The 26005-nt window shown below is 43.1% G+C and overlaps 1 pseudogene; it reads left to right on the forward strand.

Moving 5' to 3' along the window:
• Positions 1-885: 885 nt before the first annotated feature.
• On the forward strand, positions 886-8230 carry LOC135556897 (hyaluronidase-like; annotated as a pseudogene).
• Positions 8231-26005: the final 17775 nt, after the last annotated feature.

Here is a 26005-nt window from a genome sequence, read left to right on the forward strand (position 1 = left end):
ACTTTGATATGTAAATATCTTTACTGTGGTCACAATAACAGCACCTCTTCAACCTCAGGAGGCGAAAGAAATATGGCTTGGCACCTAAAACCCTCACAAACTTTTACAGAGGCACAATTGAAAGCATCCTGTCGTGCTGTATCACCGCCTGGCACAGCAACAGCACCGCCCGCAACCGCAGGGCTCTCCAGAGGGTTGTGTGGTCTGCCCAACACACCACCGGGGGCAAGCTACCTGTCCTCTAGGACACCTACAGCACCAGATGTCACAGGAAGGCCAAAAAGATCACCAGACTGTTAAATAGCCATAACTATATACATAGACCTGAAATCACTGGCACTTTAATAATGGAACACTAGTTAATTTAATAATGCTCACATATTTTGCATTACTCATCTCACATGTATATACTATATTCTATCCTATTCAACTGCAGCTTAGTTTACTTTAGATTGTGTGCATTGTTAGATATTACTTGTTTGATATTACTGCACTGTTGGAGCTAGGAACACACGCATTTTGCTACACCCGTAATAACATCTAAACACGTGAATGTGACAAATACAATTTGATTTGATTTGATTTGTTTAATGAAGGCCAACTCAATATGTCTTTGTTAGGGAAATGTAGGCATACATGTACATGACAAACCAAGCCCGGCAGACTTCACAGAGCTTGACAAGTGAAATGACACCTTTCTCTGAGAAGAACAGTGTATGGAATCTTGAGCAGTGCAGCTCAGTGACCCTCACTCACATGTCCATTCACCAACCCTACTTAAGCCCAAGATGTGTTTACTTTTCCCCGCAAAAAGATGTGGTGATTTCTCTCCTGTCCTTTTCCCTTTTGATGTGGGATAGGATGACATATTGATTCATGTGGGCAATGCCGCTGATTGGCTGCTGTCAGCTGGTGGTGGGGTTGTGGGTTGGGGTCAGGGAAAGAGCCGGTGGTGAGCAGATGAAGCATGCCCAGGCTCCTCTGATCCCTCACCGGCCCTTCATAGTGTGTGGAACGCCCCTCGGCCCTTCATCGTGGTGTGGAACACCCCCCGGCCCTTCATCGTGGTGTGGAACACCCCCACGGAGTCCTGCCGCCTTCATTTCAAGGTGGACCTGGACCTCAGTGTCATCGACATCGTGACAAACCTCAACGAGACCCAATGTCAGCAATCTTCTACCACAGCCACCTGGGCTATTACCCTTGGTAAGCCAGCTCTGGGGACCCCATTAATGGGGGCCTGGCCCAGAACCAGAGCCTGTCCAAGCACCTGAGCAAGACCAGGGCTGACAGTGACAAGCTCATCCTCCACAAGGAGGCCTGAGTGTCATTGACTGGGAGAACTGGAGGCCCAGTGGGTGCGCAACTGGGGCTCCAAGGAGCAGATCCGAAAGCTCCATCTAGGCTGGCCTGAGATCAAGGTGGAGAAGGAGGTCAAGGAGGCTGGACAGGCCTTCATTCCATGCCTTTACTTAGATTTGTGTGTATTAGCTAGTTGTAGTGGAATTGTTAGATTACTTGTTAGATATTGCTGCAGTGTCGGAACTAGAAGCACAAGCATTTCACTACACTTGCAATAACGTCTGCTAACCGTGTATATGTGACCAATAAAATTTGATTTGGTTTGATTTTATTTGATGAACAACACTCTATTGTTAGATGAAAGCTGACGACCTGACGGCCTCTGGGGCTTCAAACTGTTCCCTGACCTCAAAAACTAAGGTGTCAAGACACACTTGCATCGCTGCAAGAGTGAATGTCTAACGTGGAGCACCTCCATAATGACCACCTGGTGTGGCTTTGAAGTGAGAGCACAGCCCTCTACCCTTCTGTGTCCCTACTACGAACTCAAGTCCACGGCCAACACCATCAAGTTCGTTCACTACCCAGTCAGAGGCCATGAGGATTGCGTCCATCACACACACTGACTTCACTCTGCTCGTGTTTGTCTACTACAGACTCTTCTATGCTTACACCTTCATGGTCCTCTCAGAGGTGGGAAGGATTACTAAACACTGGTGATATTGGGAAACTGATATCTTCCATTGCTGTTGGTTCAAGAGCAAAAATAGTGGTTAGGACAAGGATAAATATTCCAACAGATTTTCTTAAGGCAGCTATTTTTCTCATTGTGGCAAGTGGTTTATTGCCTGTCAGTCATTGTGATAAACCACCTAACCTCTGCATTTCTCTGTCAAGAAACTTGTCTCGTCTCCCCCCATGTTTTGCCCCCTAGTCAGTGTGGTGGATAAAAAGCTATTAATCAACTGAAGCTTCTTGAACTGTCACAGGTCTATGAATGGAATGCACAGTCTCAGCTACGAGACCTCAGATGACCTTTAATTGATTTACAACACCTGGGTGTTGTCCAGGGAAAAAACCTAGTCCCTAACCCCTAGGTACTTAAGTAAATCTGAAAGTACTGGATAGTTACTTATAAGCAATATAACATTTCACCTTGCCCTCTGATTGCCTGGGTGGGATATTGCTTACTTATCTAAACCTTTAAGGTGTATAAAAGTGCCTATTGAGAGTAGCTGCTAGGGCCTGGTTCTAGACTGGACCATGATGTCTATTCTGACATTCAGGGGTCAAGAGGTAAAACATAACAAGGAAATATCAACGAATACTGGACACTGGAGCGGGAGCAAGCATTGACCTCAACATACTCTGACTTGAGGGGAAGACTGGGTTTGGAGTGTTTTTTATTTAAAAAAATGTTATATAATTTTTTTAGAGGGAGGATCAGCTTAATATTACGGAAAGAATGTTGCTTCCAAAGTAATTGTCTGCATAATTTCCAATACCCCATATTTTTTGGGTAAATATATATATATCCATACACGCATGCACACAGCGCAGCTACTCGCCCAAGCCTCCCCAGATTCTCTTTTACGCAAATCCAGATAGCAGATGTTCTGAAAGAGCTGCAAAACCTGGACCAATACAAATCAGCTGGGCTTGACAATCTGGACCCTCTATTTCTGAAACTGTCCGCCACCATTGTCGCAACCCCTATTACCAGCCTGTTCAACCTCTCCTTCATCTGAGATCCCCAAGGATTGGAAAGCTGCCGCTGTCATCCCCCTCTTCAAAGGGGGAGACACCCTGGACCCAAACTGTTACAGAACTATATCCATCCTGCCCTGCCTTTCTAAGATCTCTACGAAAGCCAAGTCAACAAACAGATCAGTGACCATCTCAAATCCCACCGTACCTTCTCCACTGTGCAATCCGGTTTCCGAGCCGGTCACGGGTGCACCTCAGCCACGCTCAAGGTACTAAACGATATCATAACCACCATCGATAAAATACAGTACTGTGCAGCCGTCTTCATGGACCTGGCCAAGGCTTTCGACTCTGTCAATCACCATATTCTTATCGGCAGACCCAGTAGCCTCGGTTTTTCTAATGACTGCCTTGCCTGGTTCACCAACTACTTTGCAGACAGAGTTCAGTGTGTCAAATCGGAGGGCATGTTGTCCGGTCCTCTGGCAGTCTCTATGGGGGTACCACAGGGTTCAATTCTCGGGCCGACTCTTTTCTCTGTATATATCAATGATGTTGCTCTTGCTGTAGGCGATTCCCTGATCCACCTCTACACAGACGACACCATTCTGTATACTTCTGGCCCTTCCTTGGACACTGTGCTATCTAACCTCCAAACAAGCTTCAATGCCATACAACACTCCTTCCGTGGCCTCCAACTGCTCTTAAATGCTAGTAAAACCAAATGCATGCTTTTCAACCGTTCGCTGCCTGCACCCGCATTCCCGACTAGCATCACCACCCTGGATGGTTCCGACCTAGAATATGTGGACATCTATAAGTACCTAGGTGTCTGACTAGACTGCAAACTCTCCTTCCAGACTCATATCAAACATCTCCAATCCAAAATCAAATCTAGAGTCGGCTTTCTATTTCACAACAAAGCCTCCTTCACTCACGCCACAAAACTTACCCTAGTAAAACTGACTATCCTACCGATCCTCGACTTCGGCGATGTCATCTACAAAATAGCTTCCAATACTCTCCTCAACAAACTGGATGCAGTGTATTACAGTGCACCTAAAGCACCTTATACCACCCACCACTGCGACCTGTATGGTCTAGACGGCTGGCCCTCGCTACATGTTCGTCGCCAGACCCACTGGCTCCAGGTCATCTACAAGTCCATGCTAGGTAAAGCTCCGCTTTATCTCAGTTCACTGGTCACGATGGCAACACCCACCCGTAGCACGCGCTCCAGCAGGTGTATCTCACTGATTATCCCTAAAGCCAACACCTCATTTGGCCGCCTTTGCTTCCAGTTCTCTGCTGCCTGCGACAGGAACGAATTGCAAAAATCTCTGAAGTTGGAGACGTTTATCTCCCTCACCAACTTTAAACATCTGCTATCTGAGCAGCTAACCAATTGCTGCAGCTGTACATAGTCCATCGGTATATAGCCCACCCAATTTACCTACCTCATCCCCATACTGTTTTTTTAAAAACTTTTCTGCTCTTTTGCACACCAGTATCTCTACCTGCACATGTTCATCTGATCATTTACCACTCCAGTGTTAATCTGCTAAATTGTAATTATTCACTCCTATGGCCTATTTATTGCCTACCTCCTCATGCCTTTTGCACACAATGTATATAGATTATTTTTTTTCTACTATGTTATTGACTTGTTTATTGTTTATTGTTTACTCCATGTGTAACTCTGTGTTGTTGTCTGTTCACACTGCTATGCTTTATCTTGGCCAGGTCGCAGTTGCAAATGAGAACTTGTTCTCAACTCGCCGACCTGGTTAAATAAAGGTGAAAAATTTAAAAAAAGAAAAATACATATATACATATATACATACACATACCTATATAGACATACATACTTCTGCTTTTACCTTCAATTTATACATCTTATACACATTTTACAGACACAGTCTACTTTACAATAGTTCTCTCTTGTTTGTTCTTAGTCCTTCCTCTATTTCTGATGTCCATCCAGTTTGATTTGTATTTGTAACTAAACTATTTCACAAAAGTTCTGAACCTTTATACATTTTACAGATCCCGTATGTTTTACATTGTTTATCTTGTTATTAGTCCCACCCTTCAGCTCCATTCAACCCCTCATATCTATCTCTCAACATCATCCATTTCGGATTTCTATTCTATTCTATGTGTTTGGAGTGTTACATCTTCTCTTATATCTCTCCTAGAGTGACCTGGTCCACACTATTGGAGAGAGTGCAGCTCTTGGGGCGTTGAGAATGGTATTTGGGGCTCCTCCAAAGATGCTCGAACTCAAAATATTCCATAGAGTAGGGTTTCTTAATCCCAAATCCCTTGGATCCGCAGCGGGGCACAGTTTTGTTACTTTCTGGCAACACGTGATTTCAACTAATCATCAAACCCAGATGTGAAAGTGCTGGTTAAGAAAAAAGTGTGCCCCTTTCTGTACTCCAGGGAGAAACCATGAAATGGAGAGTCATGAAACATGTGACCCATGCTTCAACGTTAAAGTATCGAAAATATCATTACAATTACGTAATAATGTATTGTTGCCTGCAGTAAGCAAGAGCAGCTAGTGTCTACAGGGTTCCATGACAGGACATCAAGCACTTTCAACGTGGGATTCCCTTCCTAGCCAGTTCTCAGTGTCACTTAAAATAGTATGTTTCAGCACAGTCATTGTGGTTTATGAGATTAGGAGCCTTGGAAATGGCCTGATTTATATCAGACAGACAGTGCTGTGGTGTTCTTTTTGAAAAGGATTTTGTGGGTCCTTTTGCATTCTGTTTACAAGAGGCGCATCAGTAATACATGAAGTGTGGATGTGGATTCATTTGCATTATATACAGATGTTGAATCTTAATTTGACCAGTATTGTGGCAGAAAAATGATCCTGCAGCAACAGGATTTGAACATTTAGTCGGTGGTTAAGCTATTAGCTAGCCAAAATTAGGCTACATAAAAAGTGCAATACTGTTATTAGAACCGTGTGTTAGTGCAAGTTATCAGTAAATTTATGTAAATCATGAAGTTCTTCTGCAAATTTTCAAATTTTCAGATCCCACACCTGTACAGGGTGAAGGACTTAAGGGAGAAATTTGATTTAATATTTATTTAATATTCAAATGATGATATTCAAATGATGATATGTTTTTACCGAACTCATTCTGCGTATCAGATGGGACATTTCATAGTTAAGCCTGGATTCCCTCTATTACCATTTTAAGAGGCAATGAATTAGAGAAGAATAGAGAAGCGCATCAAAGGATAGTTAGTACAGATGTAGGATCTTAATTTGATTACTTTTTTGTTGCTGAGAATTTTCCTGCCCAGAGGAATTCCAAACTTGTAGTGTATTCAAGGTTTAAAAAGGCTTCTAAAGTTTATAATGTCTACTTTAAATGTCAGACTTGATTTGCCCTCACTAAAAATATATCAACCCCTACAAAAATGTAAATTAATTATAATCCACATAACATTCGACATTTCTTGTAGATGCAGGATTATTTTTCTGCTGTAGCAAACTGGATCAAATTAAGATCCTAGATCTGTACATGAAGTAATGAACATACTGTGGGTGACAGAAGGAAAGTTCATTCAACATAACTACTATTTCCATTTAACTGCAGACCTATTTTTAGCTATACTTACAGTGACACCTATACTTATGCTGTGAAGCATTATGTGTTTGTGTATCTGCCTGTCTACGTGTACCTCCAGAAAACTGCCTGGCCGTGAAGAAGTACATTGACTGCCCTTTAGGCTACAATGACATCAAAGTCACATCAGCAGCCAAGCTGTGCAGCCAAGACCTGTACAAGAAGAATGGCAAGTGTGTGAGGAAGAGCTTCGACTCGGGGGCCTACCTGCGACCCCGCTTCTTCTACATTAGCAGAAACCCGGGCCCGCAGCTTCCACGTGAGCGGCCATCTTAACAACCACAACATCCGGCCATGAAGCACAAGTTCACCTGCCAGTGCTACCATGGCTGGACGGGGGTCTACTGTGAGATGCCCCAGATGCCACCCTTGCTAGCGGACATACTGGTCTCCCTGGACCAGAGACTGTTGTCTGCTAGGGGACATACTGGTCATCCTGTCACTTCACTTCGCCGCAAATCAAATCAAATCAAAAGTAAAACAAGCAATAATAATGCGAGTAAAGATAACTTGGCTATATACACAGGGTACCAGTAAAAGGGTTCTTCGGTTGTTCCCATAACATAACCCTTTGAATATCCATTTTTGGTTCCAGGTGGAAACCCTTTTCAGTTTAATATTGAACCATTTTCCAAAAGGGTTCTACCTGGAACCAAAAAGGGTTCTTCCTGGAACCAAAAAAGTTTCTCCTATGGGGACAGCCAATAAACTTTTTGGAACCCTTTATTCTAAGAGTGTAGATACTGTATGTGCATATAACTAGGAATAAAGTGATATATAATAAACAGTAGCAGCAGCTTATATGTAAATTCAGATTCAGCTATTTGGTTAAATATTAAACTAAATATGTAGCAGTCTTATGGCTTGGGGGTAGGAGCTGTTCATGGTCCTGTTGGTTCCAGAGTTGGTGCATTGATACCTCTTGCCATGCGGTAGCAGAGAGAAAAGTCTATGACTTGGGTGTCTGGACGCCTTCCTCTGACACTGCCTGTTATAGAGGTCCTGGATGGCAGGAAGCTTGGCCCATGTGATGTACTGGGCCATTTGCACTACCCTCTGTAGTGCCTTGCGGTCGGAGGCAGAGCAGTTGCCATACCAGGCAGTGATGCAAACTGTCAGGATGCTCTCGATGGTGTAGCTTTAGAACATTTTGAGGATCTGAGGACCCATGCCAAATCTTTTCAGTTTCCTGAGGGAGAAAAGGTTTTGTCAAGCCCTCTTCACGACTGTCTTGGTGTGCTTGGACCATGTTAGTTTGTTGGTGATGTAGACACCAAGGAACTTGACGCTCTCAACCTGCTCCACTGCAGCCCCGACGATGAGAATGGGGGCATGCTCGGTCCTCATTTTCCTGTTGTCCACATTATCTCCTTTGTCTTGATCAAGTTGAGGGAGAGGTTGTTGTCCTGGCACCACACGGCCAGGTCTCTGACCTCATTCCTATAGGACACCCTAGTCATTGACTGTTCTCTCTGCTACAGCATGGCAAGCGGTATCCGAGCGCCAAGTATATGTCCAAGAGGCTTCTAAACAGCTTCAACCCCCAAGCGATAAGACTGCTGAACATCTAGTCAAATGGCTACCCAGACTTTTTACATTGTCCCCCCCTCCTCTTTACACTACTGCTGCTCTCTGTTGTCATCTATGCATAGTCACTTTAATAGCTCTACCTACATGTACATACTACCTCAACTAATCGGTGCTCTTGCACATGTACTCTGTATCGGTATGCCCCTGTATATAGTCTCGCTATTGTTATTTTACTGCTGCTCTTTAATTAAAAAAACTGCATTGTTCATTAGGGGCTCGTAAGTAAGCATTTCACTTTAAGGTCTAAACCTGTGGTATTCGGCGCATGTGACTAATACAATTCGATTTGATACATTTTTTAGTTCAGATAAATGGAGACGTTTAAATTAGACATCAAACTCATGACAACGTCAGTTTTAGGATGATGGTGAAGAAGTGGAGATGACCCTTTGAGAAGATAGGTTCCTCCTTGTTAATCAACTTAACCGCTGCCTAACCGGTGACAAACCCTCTTCTTTCCTCATCAATACACCATAATGACAAACCCTCTTCTTTCCTCATCAATCTACACACAATACACCATAATGACAAACCCTCTTCTTTCCTCATCAATCTACACACAATACACCATAATGACAAACCCTCTTCTTTCCTCATCAATCTACACACAATACACCATAATGACAAACCCTCTTCTTTCCTCATCAATCTACACACAATACACCATAATGACAAACCCTCTTCTTTCCTCATCAATCTACACACAATACACCATAATGACAAACCCTCTTCTTTCCTCATCAATCTACACACAATACATCATAATGACAAACCCTCTTCTTTCCTCATCAATCTACACACAATACATCATAATGACAAACCCTCTTCTTTCCTCATCAATCTACACACAATACACCATAATGACAAACCCTCTTCTTTCCTCATCAATCTACACACAATACACCATAATGACAAACCCTCTTCTTTCCTCATCAATCTACACACAATACACCATAATGACAAAGCCTCTTCTTTCCTCATCAATCTACACACAATACACCATAATGACAAACCCTCTTCTTTCCTCATCAATCTACACACAATACACCATAATGACAAAGCCAAAACAGGTTTTCAGAATTTTTGCAAATGTATTGAAAATAAAAAAGAAATAGCTTATTTACATAAGTATTCAGACCCTTTGCTATGAGATTTATAATTGAGCTCAGGTGCATCCTGTTTCCATTGATCATCCTTGAGATGTTTCTACAACTTGATTGGAGTAGACCTGTCGTAAATTCAATTGATTGGACATGACTTGGAAAGGCACACACTTGTCTATATAAGGTCCCACAGTTGACAGTGCATGTCAGACCAAAAACCTGCTCTAGAGCACTCAGGACCTCATTTTATTTGTCACATGCGCCGAGTACAACAGGTTACACACCTTACAGTAAAATGCTTACTTACAAGCCCTCTTCAAAAATGCAGTAAAAAAAAGAAAATAAATAAGACTAATAAATAAAAATAATAAATAATTAAAGCAGTAAAATAACAACAGCGAGGCTATTTTTTATTTTTTTTATTTTTTTATTTCACCTTTATTTAACCAGGTAGGCTAGTTGAGAACAAGTTCTCATTTGCAACTGCGACCTGGCCAAGATAAAGCATAGCAGTGTGAACAGACAACACAGAGTTACACATGGCGTAAACAATTAACAAGTCAATAACACAGTAGAAAAAAAGGGGAGTCTATATACATTGTGTGCAAAAGGCATGAGGAGGTAGGCGAATAATTACAATTTTGCAGATTAGCACTGGAGTGATAAATGATCAGATGGTCATGTACAGGTAGAGATACTGGTGTGCAAAAGAGCAGAAAAGTAAATAAATAAAAACAGTGTGGGGATGAGGTAGGTGAAAATGGGTGGACTATTTACCAATAGACTAGATAAAAGGGAGATAAAAGTCTCCAACTTCAGGGATTTTTGCAATTCGTTCCAGTCACAGGCAGCAGAGTACTGGAACGAAAGGCGGCCAAATGAGGTGTTGGCTTTAGGGATGATCAGTGAGATACACCTGCTGGAGCGCGTGCTACGGATGGGTGTTGCCATCGTGACCAGTGAACTGAGATAAGGCGGACCTTTACATAGCATGGACTTGTAGAAGACCTGGAGCCAGTAGGTCTGGCGACGAATAGGTAGCGAGGGCCAGCCGACTAGAGCATACAAGTCGCAGTGGTGGGTGGTATAAGGTGCTTTAGTGACAAAATGGATGGCACTGTAATAAACTGCATCCAGTTTGCTGAGTAGAGTGTTGGAGGCAATTTTGTAGATGACATCGCCGAAGTCGAGGATCGGTAGGATAATCAGTGTTACTAGGGTAAGTTTGGCGGTGTGAGTGAAGGAGGCTTTGTTGCGGAATAGAAAGCCGACTCTTGATTTGATTTTCGATTGGAGATGTTTGATATGAGTCTGGAAGGAGAGTTTACAGTCTAGCCAGACACCTAGGTACTTATAGGTGTCCACATATTCAAGGTCGGAACCATCCAGGGTGGTGATGCTCGTCGGGCATGCGAGTGCAGGCAGCGATCGGTTGAAAAGCATGCATTTGGTTTTACTAGCGTTTAAGAGCAGTTGGAGGCCACGGAAGGAGTGTTGTATGGCATTGAAGCTCGTTTGGAGGTTAGATAGCACAGTGTCCAAGGACGGGCCGGAAGTATATGGAATGGTGTCGTCTGCGTAGAGGTGGATCAGGGAATCGCCCGCAGCAAGAGCAACATCATTGATATATACAGAGAAAAGAGTCGGCCCGAGAATTGAACCCTGTGGCACCCCCATAGAGACTGCCAGAGGACCGGACAGCATGCCCTCCGATTTGACACACTGAACTCTGTCTGCAAAGTAATTGGTGAACCAGGCAAGGCAGTCTTCCGAAAAACCGAGGCTACTGAGTCTGCCGATGAGAATATGGTGATTGACAGTCGAAAGCCTTGGCAAGGTCGATGAAGACGGCTGCGCAGTACTGTCTTTTATCGATGGCGGTTATGATATCGTTTAGTACCTTGAGTGTGGCTGAGGTGCACCCGTGACCGGCTCGGAAACCAGATTGCACAGCGGAGAAGGTACGGTGGGATTCGAGATGGTCAGTGACCTGTTTGTTGACTTGGCTTTCGAAGACCTTAGATAGGCAGGGCAGGATGGATATAGGTCTGTAACAGTTTGGGTCCAGGGTGTCTCCCCCTTTGAAGAGGGGGATGACTGCGGCAGCTTTCCAATCCTTGGGGATCTCAGACGATATGAAATAGAGGTTGAACAGGCTGGTAATAGGGGTTGCGACAATGGCGGCGGATAGTTTCAGATATAGAGGGTCCAGATTGTCAAGCCCAGATAGATTTGTACGGGTCCAGGTTTTGCAGCTCTTTCAGAACATCTGCTATCTGGATTTGGGTAAAGGAGAACCTGGAAGGGCTTGGGCGAGAAGCTGCGGTGGGGGCAGAGCTGTTGGCCGAGGTTGGAGTAGCCAGGCCGAAGGCATGGCCAGCCGTTGAGAAATGCTTGTTGAAGTTTTCGATAATCATGGATTTATCGGTGGTGACCGTGTTACCTAGCCTCAGTGCAGTGGGCAGCTGGGAGGAGGTGCTCTTGTTCTACAGGGGTACCGGTAGAGAGTCAATGTGCGGGTGCACCGGTTAGTCAAGGTAATTGAGGTAATATGCAGAGGTGGGACCAAGTCATTGTTTTACAAGTCACAAGTAAGTCTCAAGTCTTAGCACTCAAGTCCCAAGTCAAATCACAAGTCAAGACCAACAAGTGTCAAGTCAAGTCTCAAGTCTCAAGTCCTAAACTTTGCGTTTCGAGTCCTAAACAATTCATAATGTGCTCTTCACCAAATGTAATACCATTTCATATTTTTAACAAGAGTAATAGTTAGTATATTACAATTACGCAAATCATGAACGCTTTTAAAAATATATTTATTACTTTCCAAATAAACTTTATATTTCCATGGAAATACATGGGTAGCCATAAGAAAGATCCCCCCCCAATAGTGATCAACTATCGAGGATAACTATGGGGCACAATCGGGCAAAGTAGGCTTGTACACAATCGCCCAACCTTACACACACACACACACACACACACACACACACACACACACACACACACACACACACACACACACACACACACACACACACACACACACACACACACACACACACACACACACACATACACACACACAATGATGGGTGCAATGATCACGTTGCTGCACTGACTGACTGTGTAGAGGCTCATTGATTTAACGTTATGTTAGCCAACATGCTACACTAGCAAAGTTATGAATGATATAGCTGTCGGCTACATTCGCCACGACTTACCATTCTTTGTGCAGCTTCAAATGTAGTACAAAGTTGGAAGTTGTCTGTCATTTTCTTCCCGCATGTTTTGCAAGTTGCAATCCGTTTTTTGTTGATACAGCGTAGTCTTTATATCCGAAAATAATAATTTAGGGTATCATCTTTCCAAGGGCTCCATCTGAATTCACTCGCCGACGTTCCTCTGCACTGCCACCTGCAACTTTTTCTCAGCTGGCACAATTGGCTGCTGTCCGATTCAAACTGTAATCGGTTAAATGAAGAGTTGATGCGCTGCACACTTTTTTAAAAGCATCATTTTTAATATTTGGGCTTGGGGAGGGTATTAAGTCAGTTCGAGTCAAAAGGTTCAAGTCCAAGTTAAGCCACGAGTCATTGGTGTTAAAGTCAAAGTCGAGTTGCAAGTCATCATATTTCCAAGTCATGTGACTCGAGTCCACACCCCTGGTAATATATACATGTAGGTAGAGTTATTAAAGTGACTATGCATAGATAATAAGAGAGTATCAGCAGTTTATTTTGACTACATCTGTCCTAGCTCGCTCATTAAGGTCATATTCAAAATTATGGATTGCCCCTTATCTGCTTGTCGTCCCCTTATGCCATAGTTTGCACATCTCAATTGTCCGTAGAAACCACATTTGTTTAAGTACGTCAGCCATATCAGCTATGTTTTTTTAAAGGCAGTAAATGAGCCTGAATAAACTAGAAAAGAAAACATAGAAAACCACATAGAATGCCCACCCCAACTCACGCCCCGATCAAACCAAAATAGAGACATAAAAAAGGAACTAAGGTCAAGGCGTGAAACAGAGCTGGTGTAACTGATTCAGGTTTGTATGTAACCTTGCTCACACACGCTTTTTCAGTTCTGCCCACACATTTTCCATAGGGTTGAGGTCAGGGCTTTGTTATGACCACTCCAATACATTGACTTTGTTGTCCTTAAGCCATTTTGCCACAACTTTTTTGCGACCAAGCTTTTGAGACCAAGCTTGAACTTCCTGACTAATGTCTTGAGATGTTTCCCTCTTCATGATGCCATCTATTTTGTGAAGTGCACCAGCACCAGACCTCCGTGCTTCATGGTTGGGATGGTGTTCTTTGGCTTGCAAGGATCCCCCTTTTTCCTCCAAACATAACGATGATCATTATGGCCAAACAGTTCTATTTTTGATTCATCAGACCAGAGGACATTTCTCCAAAAAGTACAATCTTTGTTCCCATGTGTAGTTGCAAATCGTAGTCTGGCTTTTTTATGGAGGCTTTGGAGCAGTGGCTTCTTCCTTGCTGAGCGGCCTTTCAGGTTATGTCGATATGGGACTTGTTTTACTGTGGATATAGATACTTTTATACCTGTTTCCTCCAGCATCTTCACAAGGTCCTTTGCTGTTGTTCTGGGATTGATTTGCACTTTTCCCACTTTTTCATCTCTAGGAGACAGAACGCGTCTCCTTCCTGAGCGGTATGACGGCTGCGTGGTTCTGTGTCGTTTATACTTGCGTACTATTGTTTGTACAGATGATCGTAGTACCTTCAGGTGTTTGGAAATTGCTCCCAAAGATGAACCAGACTTGTTGAGGTATACACATTTTTTTCTGAGGTCTTGGCTGTTTTCTTTAGATTTTCCAATAATGTCAAGCAAAAAGGCACTGAGTTTGAAGGTAGGCCTTGAAATACATCCACAGGTACACCTCCAATTGATGCCAATTAGCCTATCAGAATCTTGTCAAGACATGACATAATTTTCTGAAATATTCCAAGCTGTTTAAAGGCACAGTCAACTTAGTGTATGTAAACTTCTGACTAACTGGAATTGTGACACAGTGAATTATAAGTGAAATAATCTGCTTGTAAACAATTGTTGGAAAATATACTTGTGTCATGCACAAAGTAGGTGTCCTAACCAACTTGCCAAAACTATAGATTGTTAACAAGAAATGCGTGGCGTGGTTCTAAAACTAGTTTTAATGACTCCAACCTAAGTGTATGTAAACTTCTGACTTCAACTGTATATGTACAGATTGTCCTTAGTTACAAGCACATGTTAAGTATTAGTGGATTGCAGTGGAGGCTGCTGAGTTGAAAACGGCTCATAATTTTGTCTGGAATGGAGTGTAATGGCTGGAATGGAGTGAATGGAATGGTATCAAACACATGAACGTGTCTGATGCCATTCCATTTACTCCATTCCAGCCATTATTTTGACCCGTCCTCAAAGTGCATCACTTTGCTCAGCTTGACTTCCTGAAGTGTTTCCATTCCCCTTTAAGTCTCTGTTGATTTATAAGTCTTGAAACAATCATAAAACAGTAATGAACATTCTGAACACCCACTATCAAGAGCAGCAGTTGTGCTTTTGACTGCAGACATATCTAGTAAAAGGAATGGGCTACAGCATCTGTAGACTATATGATTCCTCCTTGACTTTTGGTGGAGTGTGATGATCACGTCCAATACAAGCAGACAGACCCACAGGGGGAAAGACAGGAAAGAAACACCCAACATGATGGGCATGAGGACCATAACCCCATACACATTTGGGATACTTTAAAGGAATAATGTGTGTGTGTGTGTGTGTGTGTGTGTGTGTGTGTGTGTGTGTGTGTGTGTGTGTGTGTGTGTGTGTGTGTGTGTGTGTGTGTGTGTGTGTGTGTGTGTGTGTGTGTGTGTGTGTGTGTGTGTGTGTGTGTGTGTGTGTGTGTGTGCACGCGTGAGTTTGTTTTTACAGGAACATGTCATACAATGAGTTTGTGATTCATTTCCATAACTTTTGGGTATCTTTTGATCATCACCATCATCATCCTCACCACTATACTCATACCAAACTGGATTTGGAGGGATACAACTGAAGCCTAGCCACTGTAATAGTCTGCTTATAACAAACTAAGCATGAAGCGATCTCTCTAACAATTTTCTCCCTCCACCTCTCCTTTCCAAAACTACCATTCACCATTAACACTAGGTCTGGACCAGCTGACTGGGTCAAATGTCATACACTGGTTTTTACTCAGATATTGTTTTGCTGTTGCCCGTAAACATCAAGGTGAAGTGGACTGTCCAGATCCAGGGCAATTTTCAATCAAAACAGCTATCCGCGTTGCCTGCGCCACCGACAGAACCTGAAACTTGTGATGCAGCATGAGGAGAAATTACAAAAACATAAAGGGTAATATTTCAATTTAATTGAGCACTTGTGTCTGTCAAAGAATTTTAGCAATATATTGGTTATTGTTCATGGTTTAAAATACAAAATGATTGTCCCGTGTCCATAAGAATAGTTTGTGAATGAGTTTGACATGTGTTTGTGTTCAGCACTGTTAAAGGATTATGGTTATTGGCAGCTTAGGGAACTAACTTAAGGTCATAATATTGCCAACATGAGTCCTGATATTTTCATTGATCAACAAAACACATAAACCCTGTTTTATTAAAGAGTAGGGTGTCTCAAGACTAAGCAAACTGGGTGACAATTTATTGTGTGTGTGTGTGTGTGTGTGTGTGTGTGCGCTTGCACAGCACTAGTTGAGGAAATGGACATTTCTGACATGGACTTTCTACTGTAAGCTGTCTGTTTATCTGTTGGTCTCTCATTTCTGTGGTCTGACTATCAGGCTCATCTGTTTGAGATAATTAGAGGAGAGAAGGAGACTGCAGAGGTAAACATCTTAGGCCCCTTCTTACACAAATACTTTACATGGCCTAAACACCAACAACTTCAGATGCAACATGATGTCTCCATGCAGCTGATGTCGCTCCTGCTCCCTAAACCCCTGGAGTCAGAGAAAAGGCAATGAGTTTTTCTTCCTGTACGTCTGAAGACCCCTTTCCCGAAAAACACGTCATTAACTTAAGTCCAGACGGTAACAAAGCACGCAACTTGACTCTGAGTAAGGTAATAAATTAACTACTTAACATTAATTGATTGTAAAAGATACACTATTTAATTGTTGAGGATAAACAAAGTATTTAATCTGATCAAATAGTAGCAGTTCAGATGTTATGCTATAAGTCTCTGTTGTGCAAAAAAATAATTTGGAATTAAATTCAAAACAAATAGAAAGAGAAACATTTATTTTCCATTATAGCCTCTTACATTCACACTTGTTGGTAAAAATATCTCAGAAAAGAAAAACAGAGGCGGTAAAGTATTGGAATTGAACAATAGTTTGCCAGAAACAAAGGAAATTGAGTATTATTGTAATCACTGGACCCATGCTGCAGTATTTCAAGTGATTGAAGAGGTAAACAATGCCCATTTCCAACCCAAACACAGTCCAAGAGCACAATGAGAAAGTCATAGTAACATTACACATGTAATGGGGGTTAAAATATTATTTGTTTTTGACTGAGCTTGCCTGTAATGGTAGATGGGCTTTGTTTGCGCTTTTGGGACTATGTTTTGGTTCCATCGTGCCAGGCAAGCTCAATAAAGCGTAGCACCCCCCCCCCCACCCAATTTTATTTATTTTATTATTTATATTTGAACCTAGGTGGTTTTCAGAAACAAGAGATGGACAGGACAGTTTTGGGCAATTGCAGAGTAACTTACAATTATAAATTCAAGTGACTCTACCAACAATAATATAACAAGGGGAACACCACTCGGCACAATGAGAACAGTTTGCAACTCGTCCGCAAGTGACCGTTAGAATGTTTCATGACTAATCGTTTCACATAACACTTTTCAAAACTCAATGGATGTCAAGCTTTTGCAGCATACATTGACTGTAGATTCACAACACAGCATAACTGTAACATAGGCTTATGCCACGCTGGAAATGTTTGCACTCTCTCAGAAAAACAAGAGGCACATCTCACACCACACATCCGTCATTGCTAATTGTCACCTACTCAGATCTATAGTTGACTTTAGCAGGTAGAGACTTTATAATTTACTATCTCCCTTAAAGACCAGCATTTAATGCTAAAGACTGACACATCCTCATTACCAGTGTTGGGGAGTACATCTTACATTTCTGTCATTTAGCAGACACTCTTAAGCAAGGCACTTAACCCTAATTGCTCTGGATAAAGGCACATCAACAGATTTTTTTACATAGTCAGCTCGGGTATTTGAACCAGCAACCTTTCAGTTCCTAACCTGAACACTCTTAAAAACTAGGCTACCTACAGTACTTGTAGTTCAACTAGGAAGTTACAGTGCCTTTAGAAAGTGTTCCCACCCCTTGACTTTTTCTAAATTTTGTTGTGTTACAACCTAAATTTAAAATGGATTACATTTAGATTCGTTGGTCACTGACCTACACACAATACCCTATAATGTCAAAGTGGAATTATGTTTTTCTTCATTTTTACAAATTCATAAAAAATGAAATGCTGAAATGTCTCGAGTCAGTAAGTATTCAACCCCTTTGTTATTGCAAGTCAAAATAAGTTCAGGAGTAAAAATGTGCTCAACAAGTCACATAATAAGTTGCATGGACTCACTCTGTGTGTAATAATAGTGTTTAACATGATTTTTGAATGACTACCTCATCTCTGTACCCCACACATACAATTATCTGTAAGGTCCCTCAGACGAGCAGTGAATTTCAAACAAAGATTGAACCACAAAGACCAGGGCGGTTTCCCAATTCCTCACAAAGAAGGGCACCTATTGGTACAGTAGATGGGCAAAAAATAAAAAGGCAGACATTGAATATGCCTTTAAGCATGGTGAAGTTATTAATGACACTTTGGATGGTGTATCAATACACCCAGTCACAACAACGATTCAGGCATCCTTCATAACTCAGTTGCCGGAGAGGAAGGAAACCGCTCAGGGATTTCACCATGAGGCCAATGGTGACTTTAAAACAGTTGCAGAATTTAATTGCTGTGATATGAAAAAAACTGAGGATGGATCAACAACATTGTAGTTACTCTACAATACTAACCTAAATCAAATCAAATCAAATTTTATTTGTCACATACACATGGTTAGCATTGGTCCTCATCCAGGATTGATGATAAATGTCTTCTTGAATCTGGATGGGTCTGGGTGTTCTCAACCCCACTGAATCTGGATGAGTCTGGGTGTTCTCAACCGCACTGAATCTGGATGGGTCTGGGTGTTCTCAACCCAACTGAATCTGGATGGGTCTGGGTGTTCTCAACCCCACTGAATCTGGATGAGTCTGGGTGTTCTCAACCGCACTGAATCTGGATGGGTCTGGGTGTTCTCAACCCAACTGAATCTGGATGGGTCTGGGTGTTCTCAACCCCACTGAATCTGGATGAGTCTGGGTGTTCTCAACCCCACTGAATCTGGATGGGTCTGGGTGTTCTCAACCCCACTGAATCTGGATGAGTCTGGGTGTTCTCAACCGCACTGAATCTGGATGGGTCTGGGTTTTCTCAACCCCACTGAATCTGGATGAGTCTGGGTGTTCTCAACCGCACTGAATCTGGATGGGTCTGGGTTTTCTCAACCCCACTGAATCTGGATGGGTCTGGGTTTTCTCAACCCCACTGAATCTGGATGGGTCTGTGTGTTCTCAACTCCACTGAATCTAGATGGGTCTGGGTGTTCTCAACCCCACTGTTTCCTACTCTCTTAGAGAAAAAGGTGCATTCTACAACCTAAAACGGTTCCATGTCAAACCCTTTCCATAGAGGGTTCTACATGGAACCCAAAATAGTTCTACCTGGAACCAGAAAGAGTTCTAACTGGAACCAGAAAGGGTTCAGAAGAACCCTTTTTGGAACCCTTTTTCTTAAGGCTCAGCCCTTAAAGGTGAAAGGTATGAGTAACATCTGTTATCGTGACATCATGGTGACATTCACTCAATTGATCAGAGGGTCGACATAACCTTTCATCAGCCAGCTGTTTGTTGAAGTTTAAAAAATTATTTACTGGGGTGATGTATTCAGGTACAGAATACATACTATAACCAGTTGGACACCAAGACATTGCAAGAGATGCTCATTTTCCTTATACCTAGACACTGTATCTGGAGCCCAATTCCATCATGGTGAAACCATAGACATAATCATAACACATGCCATATGTTCACACAAACATGGAAATTCAGTTCAAATAGCATCTTCAATGGACAAGTACATTTTCCAAACAGAAAAAGAGAGAGTTGGAGAGTGAAAGAGTGAGCTAGGGGCTCCAATGTCAAGAGACAGGCTTTCATCCAAGGTGGTTGTAAAGTGGATCTAGAGTCTGGAGCAAGTATCTCAACACCAAAAGAAAATAAACATCCCAAAAGAAACATCCCACCCCTCCGAATGTGAGAATGTGGTTTTCTCTGAAATGCTCATAACCACCACCCACCCCCAGACTCTAGCTTGTTGGGAAGACGCTTGTCTCCAAACTGACTGCACGCAAAGGATGTCTGTTGGCTGGGGCACTGGGAAATGGGAAATGGGGGTGTATACGATGGGGGACGGTGGGGTGGGGTGTGGTCCCATGTACCCCAGCGGGCGTAGCATGAAAGGAGAATTTGATACAAAACTAACATTCATGTGAACAATTAGAAAACAGGGTGTGTGTGTGTTCACATCAAATCTCCGATTTCTAATAGACCTCCAACATCTGTTCTGTGTTAGATGCAGGTTCATCATGTAGAAGTGCTGAGTAGTAGAGAGAAAGGAAAGTTGTACTCTGAGTTGGCTTTGAGTTGAGTCAGACTTGACAGTCAGGATCATGTTCAGCTCAATTGAGCTCCAGCTCTGACGTAATGCAAGACGGGTGGCACCAGTAGTTACACCCCTTTGGATACTCAAAAACAACCCACACAAATATTTGGAATATCATTCAAACAGGATAAATATACAGATTCATTATCTGTGTTTTTAGCACCAGAGTGGATGCGTTTGACAAGAGAGCGTGTCAAGACAGTTTACTCAGTACAAGACTGGCAAGTTAGTTATTTTACCAACTGAACTGAGAAGTTAGCTATTTAGATTATTTGCTAACTGTTTTTATTCGAAACAACGAGATGGCAGAGGCATGGAGACTGTTGAATATGGCAGAGGCTTGGAGACTGTTGAATATGGCAGAGGCATGGAGAATGTTGAATATGGCAGAGGCTTGGAGACTGTTGAATATGGCAGAGGCTTGGAGACTGTTGAATATGGCAGAGGCTTGGAGACTGTTGAATATGACAGAGGCATGGAGACTGTTCAATATGGCAGAGGCATGGAGACTGTTGAATATGGCAGAGGCTTGGAGACTGTTGAATATGGCAGAGGCATGGAGAATGTTGAATATGGCAGAGGCATGGAGAATGTTGAATATGGCAGAGGCATGGAGACTGTTGAATATGGCAGAGGCTTGGAGACTGTTGAATATGGCAGAGGCATGGAGACTGTTGAATATGGCAGAGGCTTGGAGACTGTTGAATATGACAGAGGCATGGAGACTGTTGAATATGACAGAGGCATGGAGACTGTTGAATATGACAGAGGCATGGAGACTGTTGAATATGGCAGAGGCATGGAGAATGTTGAATATGGCAGAGGCTTGGAGACTGTTGAATATGACAGAGGCATGGAGACTGTTGAATATGACAGAGGCATGGAGACTGTTGAATATGGCAGAGGCATGGAGACTGTTGAATATGGCAGAGGCATGGAGACTGTTGAATATGGCAGAGGCTTGGAGACTGTTGAATATGGCCGAGGCATGGAGACTGTTGAATATGGCAGAGGCATGGAGACTGTTGAATATGGCAGAGGCTTGGAGACTGTTGAATATGACAGAGGCATGGAGACTGTTGAATATGACAGAGGCATGGAGACTGTTGAATATGGCAGAGGCATGGAGACTGTTGAATATGGCAGAGGCATGGAGACTGTTGAATATGGCAGAGGCATGGAGACTGTTGAATATGGCAGAGGCTTGGAGACTGTTGAATATGACAGAGGCATGGAGACTGTTGAATATGGCAGAGGCATGGAGACTGTTGAATATGGCAGAGGCTTGGAGACTGTTGAATATGACAGAGGCATGGAGACTGTTGAATATGACAGAGGCATGGAGACTGTTGAATATGGCAGAGGCATGGAGACTGTTGAATATGGCAGAGGCATGGAGACTGTTGAATATGGCAGAGGCTTGGAGACTGTTGAATATGGCAGAGGCATGGAGACTGTTGAATATGGCAGAGGCATGGAGACTGTTGAATATGGCAGAGGCTTGGAGACTGTTGAATATGACAGAGGCATGGAGACTGTTGAATATGACAGAGGCATGGAGACTGTTGAATATGGCAGAGGCATGGAGACTGTTGAATATGGCAGAGGCATGGAGACTGTTGAATATGGCAGAGGCTTGGAGACTGTTGAATATGACCGAGGCATGGATAATGTTGAATATGGCAGAGGCATGGAGAATGTTGAATATGGCAGAGGCATGGAGAATGTTGAATATGGCAGAGGCATGGAGACTGTTGAATATGGCAGAGGCTTGGAGACTGTTGAATATGACAGAGGCATGGAGACTGTTGAATATGACAGAGGCATGGAGACTGTTGGATATGACAGAGGCATGGAGACTGTTGAATATGGCAGAGGCATGGAGACTGTTGGATATGGCAGAGGCATGGATAATGTTGAATATGGCAGAGGCATGGAGAATGTTGAATATGGCAGAGGCTTGGAGACTGTTGGATATGGCAGAGGCATGGATAATGTTGAATATGGCAGAGGCATGGATAATGTTGAATATGGCAGAGGCTTGGAGACTGTTGAATATGGCAGAGGCATGGAGAATGTTGAATATGGCAGAGGCTTGGAGACTGTTGAATATGGCAGAGGCTTGGAGACTGTTGAATATGGCAGAGGCTTGGAGACTGTTGAATATGGCAGAGGCATGGAGACTGTTGAATATGGCAGAGGATCAATAATAAGAATAAAAGCACCTCCTCCCAGCTGCTCATTGCACTGAGGATAGGAAACATTGTCACCACCGATAAATCTATGCTAATCGATAACTTCAATAAGAATAAGCATTTTTCTACGGCTGGCCATGCTTTCCACCTGGCACCTGGTTAAGCCCCCCACCCACTTCTCCTTCACCCAAATCCAGACAGCTGATGTTCTGAAAGAGCTGCAAAATCTGGACCCCTACAAATCAGCTGGACTAGACAATCTGGACCCTCTCTTTCTAAAAGTATCCGCCGAAATTGTTGCAACCCCTATTACTAGCCTATTCAAGATTGTAAAGCTGCTGCGGTCATCCAACTCTTCAAAGGGGGAGACACTCTAGACCCAAACTGTTATAGACCTATATCCATCCTGTCCTGCCCTTCTAAAATCTTTGAAAGCCAAGTTAACAAACAGATCACCGAGCATTTTGAATCCCACCATACCTTCTCCACTATGCAATCTGGTTTCCAAGCTGGTCATGGGTGCATGAAAAGAGTAACATACAGTATTGTGCAGCCGTCTTCCTTGACCTGGCCAAGGCTTTCGACTCAATCACTGCATTCTTATCGGCAGACTCAATAGCCTTGGCTTCTCAAATGACTGCCTTGCCTGGTTCACCAACTACTTCTCGGATAGAGTTCAGTGTGTCAAATCGGAGGGCCTGTTGTCCGGACCCCTGGCAGTCTCTATTAGGGGTGCCATAGGGCTCAATTCTTGGACCAACAATTGTCTCTGTACATATCAATGATGTCGCTCTTGCTGCCGGTGATTCTCTCATCCACCTCTACGCAGACGACACCATTCTGTATACTTCTGGCCCTTCTTTGGACACTGTGCTAACAAACCTCCAAATGAGCTTTAATGCCATACAACACTTCTTCCGAGGTCCCCAACTGCTTTTAAATGCAAGTAAACTAAGTGCATGCTCTTCAGCCGATTGCTGCCCGCACCCTCCCGCCCGACTACCATCACCACTCTGGACGGTTCTGACTTATGAATATGTGGACAACTACAAATACCTAGGTGTCTGGTTAGACTGTAAACTCTCCTTCCAGACTCACATTAAGCATTTCCAATCCAAAATTAAATCTAGAATTGGCTTCCTATTTCGCAATAAAGCCTCCTTCACTCATGCTGCCAAACATACCCTCGTAAAACTGACTATCCTACCGATCATTGACTTCGGCGATGCCATTTACAAAATAGCCTCCAACACTCTACTCAGCAAACTGGATGTAGTCTATCTCAGTGCCATCCATTTTAACACCAAAGCCCCATATACTACCCACCATTGCAACCTATATGCTCTCATTGGCTGGCCCTTGCTACATATCTCGCCAAACCCACTGACTCCAGGTCATCTATAAGTCTATGCTAGGTAAAGCCCTGCCTTACCTCATCTCACTGGTAACCATAGCAACACCCACCCGTAGCCCGCACCAAAGCAGTTATATTTCACTGGTCATCCCCAAAGCCAACACTTCTTTTGGCCGCCTTTCCTTACAGTTCTGTGCTGCCAATGACTGGAACACATTGCAAAAATCACTGAAGCTGGAGTCTTATATCCCTGTCTCTAACTTTAAGCATCAACTGTCAGAGCAGATCACTGCACCTGTACACAGCCAATCTGTAAATAGCACACACAACTACCTCATCCCCATATTGTTATTTATTCTCTTGGTCTTTTGTACCCCAGTATCTCTACTTGCACATCATCATCTGCACATCTATCACTCCAGTGTTGATACTACATTGTAATTATTTCGCCTCTATGGCCTATTTATTGCCTTACCTCCCTACTCTTCTACATTTGCACACACTGTATATTTTTCTATTGTGTTATTGACTGTACATTTGTTTATGCGTAACTCTGTGTTGTATCACAATTGAATCACAATACCAGGAAGCCATTGCGAGTGTACCCATGAGTTTACCATTCAAATTGCCAGGGTTAGATAGGTTCCAAGCCCGTTCTATTCATTCTTTTTCTAGGAGTTTGGCATATAATAGCTCTTAACTACAGGACTGGACACAAACAAGCTGAACAATGCTGGAGACAATTTGTGCCTATAATGTTGGGTTTCCTTCGCTCTTGAGAAACACTCATTACTGCAACCATCTATTTACAGCCAACGAGCTAGTCACAGCTAATGCTATCTTCCATTGGCTGTCTGAATGCTCTGGCAGCTACAACCTGTTATATATCCTTATTGGAGGTCAACATTATGTCATAGCCTCTCATTGGTTGCCTTAACTTACAAAGGATCACAGCTTACAATAGTTTTCTTTGTCTGTGAATATTTGTTTCCTGGAAATATTCAAAAAATGATATCCCTGTAAACATTCAAAATGTAATGGAGGCCTCCCGGGTGGCGCAGTGGTTAAGGGTGCTGTACTGCAGCGCCAGCTGTGCCACCAGAGACTCTGGGTTCAGGCGCCCAGGCTCTTTCGTAACCGGCCGCGACCGGGAGGTCCGTGGGGCAAAGCACAATTGGCCTAGTGTCGTCCAGGTTAGGGAGGGGTTGGCCGGTAGGGCTATCCTTGTCTCATCGCACACCAGCGACTCCGGTGGCGGGCCGGGCGCAGTACGCACTAACCAAGGGTGCACGGTGTTTCCTCCGACACATTGGTGCGGCTGGCTTCCGGGTTGGATGCGTGCTGTGTTAAGAAGCAGTGCGGCTTGGTTGGGTTGTGTATCGGAGGACGCATGACTTTCAACCTTCGTCTCTCCCGAGCCCGTATGGGAGTTGTAGCGATGAGACAAGATAGTAGCTACTAAACAATTGGATACCACGAAATTGGGGAGAAAACGGGGTATTATTATTTTTTAAACAAAAAAACGGAATGGAATGGAAACTGAAGATTAAGTAATATGACGTCAGATGAATATTCTACAGCAAAACAAGCAATGATTAAATATATCTTGAGGTTTTGTTTTACAAGGCCAATAACTTTATTCGCTTCAGATATAAGCATTTTGATTAGTAAAATGGTCTATTGTTATTGAGTCATGCTGTCAGGCCAAATGAGGTCTGTTAAAATAACTCACCAGCATATTTTGAACAGACACCCAGGCCAAAGAATTTATGTGTACATTGACATACAGCACATTTGAATGTTTTGGGCGGGGTCTGCCTTTTTCTCATGGTAAATGAGTGTGGTGAGCCATTGGACTCTCATGTTAAAGCCAAGTTAAATGAGTGTGTGGGTATGCAATAGCATTGAATCAAATCAATGACACACTAAAAGTAGCATGTATAACTTGCAAAGCACATTGCCGTAGACCAGATGGTATAAAGGCTGGAAAGTTCTGCTACATTAACGCACACTTGGTCACATGAGAGCCAGGAGACCCTCAGCCACGCACACATGCACACGCGCACACGTGGTCACACACACACACACAAGCATAAGACGTGCCAGAGATGATCAGACTTACACATTCAGATCAGTTTTAATGTCATTTATTTAAGGCTATACCCTCCCTCCATCATTCTCTCCTCCCTCCTCCTCCACTCCCCTCTCCTTCCCTACTCTAATCGCTCTGTTGTGG

The sequence above is a fragment of the Oncorhynchus masou genome, chromosome 15 (assembly GCF_036934945.1).
Source record: "Oncorhynchus masou masou isolate Uvic2021 chromosome 15, UVic_Omas_1.1, whole genome shotgun sequence".
Classification (NCBI taxonomy): domain Eukaryota; kingdom Metazoa; phylum Chordata; class Actinopteri; order Salmoniformes; family Salmonidae; genus Oncorhynchus; species Oncorhynchus masou.